Raw genomic sequence first — 10,310 nt, forward strand, 5'->3', positions numbered from 1 at the left:
GCTAAAGGACACCTTTCAGCACATCAAGCTCTAAGCACACACCTGGAGGATGCAGGAATTGATCCTGCTATCTCCCACATGCAAAGCAAGCGCTGTACCATACAAGCCAACCCCCCTCGCTGGGACTTATGCCTCGGCGTCACCTAGTGCCGCTTGTTCCCCTCTTACCGGGAAGAGGCAAACTGCCCTTCGTCTGCAAGGCAGTCGTGTAATTGCAGCTTTCTTGACTTATTGATGAAGGTCTGACTGGACGAGCGAATGGCGCCTCTCCCCATCCTCAAGCTCGCTGACAGATTGAAATGGAAAGTGCTGCTGTGGCTCGTTGGTCTAGTGGTATGATTCTCGCTTAGGGTGTGAGAGGTCCCGGGTTCAACTCCCGGACGAGCCCTCATGTGCTCTTTTCCTCCTCTTCCACAAGACTGGGAACTGATATCCACATCACTTCGCAGCGTCTGCTTATGGCAAACGATGGAATGTGACTAATGACTGAACGAGCCTGGTGAATTCTCATCACGTGGCACAATGAGAGCGTGCAGTCAGCTGTCCAAGGCGGCAACCTCATTGCTCGTTCAAAAGAACACGTACTGAAAACTCATCACCACTGTGTCGTAGATGAGCACCGCGATCGCTTGTTGTCATGCGTCCTTACTTGGGAAATGCAGAAGCAAAAACTGCCCTCTCTCAGCCACCGAAACGTGTGCGGCTCGCCTTGCGCTCTCTGCGCCTCACATATTTGTCGAGCTGTCTGCTCTTCTTTCTGTTGAAGTAATCAAGTTACGGGGCGTCCTGCAGCCTATGATGTTCTCACTGAGAGCTTTCAAGATTTGAAGGAAAACTACGAGCTTGATGGCTCAAGTCGAACGAATGTGATTGTTAAGCAATCGATGATCAAAAGCACGTCTTCTAACAATTCGTGAGAGTATTATCAGCACTGTTTTCACTCGGATATACTTTTCACTTGCTAAGCTGACAAATTGGACGAGAAAATGCCGGAGACGCACTCAGTGCAGACTGAGGTTGGGAAGGAGGTGTGGCCCTTCAACGCTTGACAACTGAAGGACATTCTCTCCGCAACGGAGGAGCACCTGTCAGAAGTCGCAGAAGCTAAACAAGAGCACCGGGCTTCCGGAGATCCAAACTCAGACCTGGAGGATGCGGGCATCGATCCCGCTACCTCTTGCATGCTAAGCGAGCGCTCTACCATTTGAGCTAATCCCCCTCACTTCATGCTTCTCGCCATCATGTCTTACCGCCTCTGCCCCTCTTACCGGGCACCGCCCACTGCCCTTGGTCTGCAAGGCAGTCCTTTCAAGTGCGATGACGACGCTGAGACCTTCGTTGCCTATTGTACGAGCTGAACTTTTGTGCTCATCAATTCAACGCTCTTTCCATCAACTCATCTTGTCTTTTGACGCTTCGTGTTTTGCGCTCCTTTGACTATCGGCATATCGGGTGACTGCAAACACTGAAGTTCTTGCTTACGGAGTGTGGAACATTGTTTTCAAGTGATCGCTGTTCTGTCATGTTGACGCCGAGTGAATCTTTCTTTGGCAACATGGGCAGGCTGACAGCAGTGCGAGCGAAAGTAATGGCAAATTTCTTGACTTATTTCTGAATGTGAATGTTCTTTAGAAAAGGGATGCGGCGTTGCTTCTCGCCCGTGTAAAGGTCACGCATTCCAGACGTGGTTATGAGCGAACAGTTGCCGCAAGTGTTTGAAAAGAGCAAGAGAGGAAGCAGCCCTGCCCCGTGTGAGGATCAAACTCAGGCCCTTCAGATGACGAGACTGACGCACTACCAATTACGCCAACAAGCCCAGCTGCAGTACACACACCGGAAAGTTTGCCTCACATGGATTTCAGTCGCCCGTTCCCTAATCTTTAGACGCCCTCTGCTGAATGTTGCATTTGCCTTTTGATCTCACCGATACATTTTTGGTCTGTTTCTGTTGCGAGTCCGTCTTTCAGATCTCACCTAACACAAGTCTCTGTGGCTGAAGTGGCCTCTCTGCTTCAGCATCGTGCCCTCACTCAGCCATTAAAAATGTCACTCAGACTTCTGACATGCTGACATGAAATGTCAAGAGAGAGGGGCGGAGTGACGCTTAAGCCAGAGAGAAGATGAAAAGGGGGCGTGGCTGCGAAACGCTTGACAGCTGCACGATGCTCTCCATGTAAGGCGGGACCACAGGCTAAAGGACACCTTTCGGCACATCAAGCTCTAAGCACACACCTGGAGGATGCGGGAATTGATCTTGCTATCTCCCACATGCAAAGCAAGCGCTGTACCATACATGCCAACCCCCCTCGCTGGGACCTATGCCTCGGCGTCACCTAGTGCCGCTTGTTCCCCTCTTACCGGGCACAGTTCACTGCCCTTCGTCTGCAAGGCAGTCGTGTAATTGCAGCTTTCTTGACTTATTGATGAAGGTCTGACTGGACGAGCGAATGGCGCCTCTCCCCATCCTCAAGCTCGCTGACAGATTGAAATGGAAAGTGCTGCTGTGGCTCGTTGGTCTAGTGGTATGATTCTCGCTTAGGGTGCGAGAGGTCCCGGGTTCAACTCCCGGACGAGCCCTCGTGTGCTCTTTTCCTCCTCTTCCACAAGACTGGGAACTGATATCCACATCACTTCGCAGCGTCTGCTTATGGCAAACGATGGAATGTGACTAATGACTGAACGAGCCTGGTGAATTCTCATCACGTGGCACAATGAGAGCGTGCAGTCAGCTGTCCAAGGCGGCAACCTCATTGCTCGTTCAAAAGAACACGTACTGAAAACTCATCACCACTGTGTCGTAGATGAGCACCGCGATCGCTTGTTGTCATGCGTCCTTACTTGGGAAATGCAGAAGCAAAAACTGCCCTCTCTCAGCCACCGAAACGTGTGCGGCTCGCCTTGCGCTCTCTGCGCCTCACATATTTGTCGAGCTGTCTGCTCTTCTTTCTGTTGAAGTAATCAAGTTACGGGGCGTCCTGCAGCCTATGATGTTCTCACTGAGAGCTTTCAAGATTTGAAGGAAAACTACGAGCTTGATGGCTCAAGTCGAACGAATGTGATTGTTAAGCAATCGATGATCAAAAGCACGTCTTCTAACAATTCGTGAGAGTATTATCAGCACTGTTTTCACTCGGATATACTTTTCACTTGCTAAGCTGACAAATTGGACGAGAAAATGCCGGAGACGCACTCAGTGCAGACTGAGGTTGGGAAGGAGGTGTGGCCCTTCAACGCTTGACAACTGAAGGACATTCTCTCCGCAACGGAGGAGCACCTGTCAGAAGTCGCAGAAGCTAAACAAGAGCACCGGGCTTCCAGAGATCCAAACTCAGACCTGGAGGATGCGGGCATCGATCCCGCTACCTCTTGCATGCTAAGCGAGCGCTCTACCATTTGAGCTAATCCCCTTCGCTTCATGCTTCTTGGCATCATGTCTTACAGTATTTGTCGCATTTTGAACATGTGCACACAGCGGTCCCCCGGGTTCCAGTTAGTGCGTAATTACGCATCGATGAAAAACGAAATTAGCTCACTGAAAGTTTGATGTAGAGAATTTGGAAATTTCCACATGTTGTGGTCTTTAAAATGCATTTGGTTTGAAGACGTTCTGTGCTTCCATTGTGAAGATATGGACAAAACAATATTTGAGCGTGGTAAAAAAAAGTCATAAAAATGACAAAGTGAATGCTGAGAAAGCATTCACAATGCATTTTATACACAAATCAAGTGTTTTTGTAACTCGCGGAATTTCGCGGAAGCACTACAGGCGTGCCAAAATCGTTTTCGAACTTCAAGCTAATTTTACCCCGGTCTTAGAGAAAGGACTGCCTTTCACTTCTCTGTGTTTTCTTTCACAGCGCTGTGCACTTTTTCATTGCTCTCACTTACAGAGCCTCTGCACAGCACACGACTCGACATCAGGAAGCACATTGAAGTGAAAGCAGAAAGCACTGCGACATGCACTGTGCAGATCCCGCCACACTAAGAGGTGAGTGGGTCTGTTCGATCACAGCGCTAGGCGAATCCCCAAACAGTGTGCGTGGTAACAAAAAAAGCTGCTTTGTTTTGAACTGGGGACATTCCACGTGTGAAGCTAACGTGATAACCACTACACTATGGAAACGGTGGGAAATTGTGCCCAGTGGCCCAGTGCTGAGCTTCGCCAATGCTATTCAGGGGCTATTCAGGGGCCAATGCTATTCGATGTGAATTGAATGCTATTCAACTCGCCAATGCTATTCAGGGGTGGAAAAGGGTGGAGCCGTGTGTGTCTTTTGTTCAAAGACACCCCCATCTCAGAGCCGGAAGTACAGGCCTTCCTCCCGCAGGTCCACAAAGATGTTATTTTTTAAGAAGATCCTGCGAAAGTCGGCCATCTGCCTCTCAGCCCTGCAGTAGGCCAGGCTGAGAGAAAAGCAGTCCTTCACCCTGGCAATGTACAGCCTGACAAGGTCTGGCTTCAGGCCATTGTACATCATGAGGTTCCTCCTCTCCCAGACAGCTGTCCTCGCTAGGCTGAGGAGGAGGTTCACTAAAATGGCGTTAACCCCAACCCTCAGACCCGCGGTACCCAAAGAGGAACAGCTCTTTCCAGGGCACCCCGTCAAGAACAGCTCCTCGAACAGAGCGAAACAGGCCATCCAGCAGATACGTCAAGTACGCCCTGGCTCGAGCTGGGGGAAGATCTTACCCCAGAACACCTCTGAGACCGGCACTCTGAAGCGTTTCGCCACCATCAGCCTGTAGAACATGCTGGTGGTGCACCCCAGGAGGTCCACCCCATGGTCCCCCCACTTCACCCTCAGCTCTGGCCAGGCCGGGCCTGCTGCCCCGTCTTGTAGATGGAGCTTCTCCAGCCAACTGTCCGGGAGACCGAGTTTGAGCTGCTCATAATCCTGACGGATCTTACTGACAGGCAGCTCGTCGTCGACCTCTCGCACAGCGTCGACAATAGCCTGGGTGGGACAGAAATCCGTCCTTTACTTCATAAAAAGATCCTTGACCTTGGATATGCCAGCCTCGTAGAGCTGCCAATTTAATTGGCCCTCATCTTAATGAGCTTCTCCTTCCACAGGAGAAGCCCAGTGGCCTGCTCATCAGCGTTAATGTAGATGCCAAGGACCTTCAGGTGACCCGTCTCAACCCTGAAAGGGTAGCCGAAGAGCGGGGCAAGGTCTGCCCTCCCCACCGGCATGACCTCAGACTTCTCCAAGTTTACCTTGGCGCCCGAGGCAGCGCAGTAGGCCTGCACCACCTCCAAAATGGCTGAGATCTCCGCCACCTCTGCCAACGTCAGTGTGGTGTCGTCAGCATATTGGTATATCAACGAGGTGCCGGTGCCCCCAGGCAAGGTCACTGGAAAGAAGCTCGTGAGGGAACCATTCACCTTGACACAGCTCACGATCCCCTTGTACACGAGCCTCACCCTGGAGATGAAGGCCTCGCCAAAGCCAAAGCTCTTCAAGACCTCAAACAGGAAGGAATGCTCCACCCTGTCGAAGGCCTTCTCCTGGTCCAGTTTCAGGACGTATCCACCCCTCGGCTGCTCCCGCATAAGGTCCACAACATCTCTGATGGAGCACACCGTGTCCGCAATGTCTCTCCACTTGAGGCAGTAGGTCTGCGAAGGCGACAGGATCCTGGGCAGAACCTTCCCGAGCCTGAGGGAGAGAACACGAGTTAGGATCTTATAGTCTGTGTTCAACAGACTGATCGGGCGAAAGTTTTTCAAAAGGGAGGGATCCCCCTGCTTTTTGTAGACAAGAGAGATCACCCCCCTTCTCATAGATGGGGTCAGAGCGCCGGTCCTGGCAATCTCCTGGAACAACTCCAGAAGGAGGGGCCCCAGGGACTGCTGGAAGTGTCTGTAGAGCTTGGAGGAGAGCCCGTCCCACCCAGGGCTCTTGTTAGGAGACAAGCCCCGAAGTGCTTCAAGCACTTCCTCCAAGCTCAGTGCACTGTCACAGAGCTCACGATCGCTCTGTGACAGGCGGGTACTCACCTCAGCCAGCATGGCCCGGGTCTGCTGCTCATCCACCCATTCGGACCAGAACAAGGCACTATAAAAAGAAAACACCTCATTCCTAACGGCCTCGGGGGCAGGGAGCCGCACACCGTCCTCTCCCACCAGCTCCTCAATGAAGGAGCTGCGCTGCCTCTCCTGCTCCAGGCCGAAGAAGAACCTCGTGCTCTTCTCGCCCTTGGCAAGATACTGGGATCTGCTGCGCACCCTGGCTCCTCTCCACTTCTCCTCCTCCAGGGCTTGCAGCTCACCCCTCAGCTCCAGCAAGAGCTCGCAGCCCCCGCCGTGATCTGCCAGGAGCCCGAAGCTGTCTCTCCCGCCTGGCCTTCTCCCGCCCCCGGGACAGGCCATACGAGATACTGAACTCTCTGATGCCGTACTTGAGATTATCCCACCTGACCAGCTTTTCTGACCTATACAGGGGACACTGCAGCTGCTGCCGGATTAGGTCTTCTATGCCCTGACACAATGAAGCCTCCCCCAGGAGCGCGTTATTAAAGCACCAGGGGCCGGGGCCCCGGTCCTCCTGTGCCCCTGCTACAGAGAAGTGAAGCACAGCATGGTCGCTCAGGGTCGTGAACACATACCGCATCCGGCTCAGGCACGGGAAGAGACTCATGTGCCCCAGCAACAGGTCGATCCGGCTCTTTCTCAAGACACCTTCAACGACCTGCCGCCGAAAAAAGTCCCTCCGCACACCATAAGCCTGACACCACGCATCCACAAACCCATGAGCCTCCGCACTGCGCTCCAGGAAGCTGCGAGCAGCGCTGCTCTTAAAGGTCATCCCAACCGCGACATCGAGCGCACTCAGTGCACAGTTAAAATCTCCGACGACCAGCCCTGGCTGCTTGAAGAAGGCGAGCCGCTCAGCTTCCCCATTGGGGGCGTAGATGTTGCTCAGCAACACGGACTGTCCCAGAAACCCGAGACAGACCTGCAGGAGCCGGCCGTCCGTGTCGCGGTGCAGGAGCCTTACGCTCTCGTACACTCCCCTCCTCACCAGCACGGCCACCCCCCCTCCTGCACAGGCCGGAGGCGTTGCTGTAAAAGAGCTCCCAGTCCCACTGTGCTCGCACCTTTCGGACACACTCCTCGTCCCAGAAGGTCTCCTGGAGGCAGACAACATCCATCCGCCCCAGCAGAGCTAACACTGCCCCCAGCTTCGCTCTGTCCCTCAGCCCGTTGGCATTTAAAGAGGCGAAAGATGCCATCACGTATATGGCCATAAGAGTGAAGTTAATTCTCCGGTCCTCACAACAGTTTCCCCGCCCTTTCTGCCACATTCTCATTGCCAACACTTGCTGCTTCCTCCCCACCTCCTGTCTCCGCCACCGCAGAGACATCAGGGATGGGTCTGCGGACAACTCTTGAACTGGGCTTGAGGTTGGGCTGAGGCCTGACGTGGTGCCACTGGATCCCGGCCTTCGAGGGCCCAGGCGGTTGTACCCCGGCTTGCCCACTCCCCTCCCCCTCCTCCCTGTCCTCCCTCTCCACCCCATCCATCTCCACCACCTCCCCTTCCCCCTCCATCTCCATGCTCAGTAATTCCCCCTCCTCTGTCCCTGCCCCATCCATCTCAAGACACCCATCCTCCATTCCTTCTTCCACCACTTCCCCTACCTCTCCTCCCACGACCATATCCAACTCCCCTTCCTCAGTCTCTGCCAACGGTGCCTGCCAGAGTATTGAAGAGGCTCCCTCACCTGGCAGGGTGTCTTGTGGCCACTGCAGGGCAACTGGGCGCTTCCCCTCAGGCTCCTCTGGGTCCTCGGGCATCTCTTCGTTTGGGCCTATGTCCACCTTGCCAGGGTCTTGTCGCCATTGCCGCTGCTGCTTGGTCACACGCCTCGCAGCAGTGCCTTTGCTGACCCCAGCAGGCTTCTCATCCCCTGGCCCAGAAGAAGGCCCTGCTGGCTCACCGGTAAGCTGGGGAACCGCTGACAGTGATGGTGGTGGTGGTGCTGGTGCCGTCGCCTCCTCCCTCTGCCTCTCTCCCTGCACAGGCTGGGGTGTCATAAGCCCACTGGTACGCTGAGGGGCCGCCTCTGGTGGTGGTGGTGCCCGTAGGATCTCAGCTGCACCACGCTGCACCGCCGCATGTTGTGGAGCAACCTCCCTCTGCTTCTCTTGCGCCACAGAGTGGGATGCAGCAGGATTGTTAGGGCAACGGGGCGCCCCTGCTGGTGGAGATGCTGGCTGGTCCCCGGCTCCTTTCTGCTGCACTGTACCCAAGATTGGAGGGGCCTCCCTCTGCCTCTCCCCCATCACCGGCTGGGGCGTTGCTGGCTCACTGGGGTCCTGGGGCGCCGCTGCTGGCAACTCTCCATGCTCAGCTGCAGCGGCCACCCGTAGTCCATCTTCAACCCCTTCAGCGTTGCGGGCAGCTGCTCCTGCTCCGGCTGGATCTTCCGGCTCCGGCTCGCAGTTGCAGCTCATGAGCGCATGGAGGCAGTCCGGGCACTTGGCAGCGGTGCAGTTCCTGGCGCGGTGGCCGGGCTGTCTGCAGTCATAGCAGAGGAACTCGGAGCAGTCCTTGGCGATGTGCCCCGAGTCCAGGCAGACATGACACACCCTTTGTTGCTGGTCATGGAGGACCCTGAAGTACTGCCCCCCCTCTGCCGTGGCGAAGCGGGTGCTGTATGGCAACGAGCCTACATGCTCGGGAAAGCGAATCCGAACAAACCTCGTGCCATCAGCAATGGTGGTCCCGGGGTAGTGGCGCATCCTGATGTCCGAAATCACTCACCCCCCAGCTACTCAGCTTCTCCTTGATAGTCTAATCTGAGATATATGCCGGGAGGTGGAGGAAGGACACCACTACCTCATTCCGCTCCAGCCAGTGGCAGTAGCAGGGTGTGGCCTGCACATCCAGCCCCACAGTCACCGTGTCTGCATGTTCCTTTGAGTCCAGAGTAAGTTCAAACTCTTTTGGCGTCTGGGGGCGGCAGGCAAAAAGAGAGCCCTCCCCACAGACGCCGTGCACCGCTGCGATAATAGCACCCGCTATTATCTCCACGCCACGGTTTCTCCACACCGCTCACATCCACCACAAAAGTATGCACCCTTGCAAAAACCCGCCGGGGGAGTCGGTCCGAATTCCTAATCCTTCTCTTTCCTACACCACTCTCCTCCTCCACTACAATAACATTCTCTGCCTCCATGTTTTTTCCTTCCATTAAAACACAAACAGGACTCAGAAAGCAACAAAAAAACAACAAAAAAAACCCAAAAGTCTCTCCCCTCCCCAAACAGAGCTAGGCTGAAGGGGAGGGCTTCAAAAATCAACCAAAAACACCAAAAAACCACAAAAATCAAAGTCTTACTTAAGACAAACAAATCCTCTGTTCCTCTTCTTCTTCTCCTTCTTATAGAGAGGACAACTCCGTCACCTCTTTTACGACGCTGCTTTTTTCCCTTGCGTTTTTCTCTTCTTCCACGTTCTCTCTCTTCACTGAGAATAGAATAAAAAATGCTCACGCTAATACACAAGCACCCGTGTCTCGCCAAAGCTGACAAATAAACAGACGGACAAGCCGCACTGCACGTGTGAACAAGGGAATGAGCGAGCGAGCGGGGATAGGGCGCCTCCTACGCTTAAAAGCTTACAGCACCTGGTATTCCAAGGACGTCTCTCATCCAAGTACTAACCAGGCCCATCCCTGTTTAGCTTCCGAAATCAGACAAGATCAGGTGTGCTCAAGGGGGTGTGGCCATAAGCGAGAGCAAGGCTCGCTTGCACCCTTCTTATTGAGAGGACAGCTCCGTCACCTCTTTTATGACGCTGCTTTTTTTCCCTTGCGTTTTTCTCTTCTTCCCACATTCTCTCTCTTCACTGCCTTCGTCCCCGCTCTATTTCACTTCAGCCTCTCACTCTTGCTTCCTTCCAATGAGGACGGAGCTGCGGGAGAAAGGGCGCTATAGAGGATCGCTGTGGAGAGCTGCTGCTGTGCTTTGACATCTGAGCTCGGTGGAAAACAATCTCAATACAATTCTGAAAAACGCGACTCCCCGAACGCCAGCCGAACAAGTCTTGAAGTGGAAATCTAATAAGTAAATTGTTTCTTAAAATGTAGAGAGCTTTGCAAAAAATATATTGGTGCTTTAATATAATATATTTCAAGGATGTAAATGCTGTGCTACAGTACGTGCAGAATTTTAGAAAACAGTGCATCAACAAAGTACACTGTTTAGGTTACTTTAGAAGACAATGTACCAAAACAATATATGCTGTCTGGGTCGTTAGAATTAGCTGAAAGTAACTGATTAGCTTTGAATAACAAATCTA

At 53.5% G+C, this 10,310-nt stretch overlaps 2 non-coding genes and 1 pseudogene across 2 annotated transcripts; 2 read left to right on the forward strand and 1 right to left on the reverse strand.

Moving 5' to 3' along the window:
• Window positions 1–316: 316 nt before the first annotated feature.
• Window positions 317–388, forward strand: trnap-agg (transfer RNA proline (anticodon AGG)). Its single transcript has one exon. It is a non-coding gene; the product is annotated as a tRNA-Pro (tRNA).
• A 2,117-nt stretch (window positions 389–2,505) lies between these two features.
• trnap-agg (transfer RNA proline (anticodon AGG)) lies at window positions 2,506–2,577 on the forward strand. Its single transcript has one exon. It is a non-coding gene; the product is annotated as a tRNA-Pro (tRNA).
• Window positions 2,578–9,624: 7,047 nt separating this feature from the next.
• LOC148663429 (5S ribosomal RNA) lies at window positions 9,625–9,743 on the reverse strand (annotated as a pseudogene).
• Between the last annotated feature and the right edge of the window lie 567 nt (window positions 9,744–10,310).

Source organism: Lepisosteus platostomus, chromosome 5 (genome assembly GCF_059453375.1).
Source record: "Lepisosteus platostomus isolate fLepPlt1 chromosome 5, fLepPlt1.hap1, whole genome shotgun sequence".
Taxonomy (NCBI): domain Eukaryota; kingdom Metazoa; phylum Chordata; class Actinopteri; order Semionotiformes; family Lepisosteidae; genus Lepisosteus; species Lepisosteus platostomus.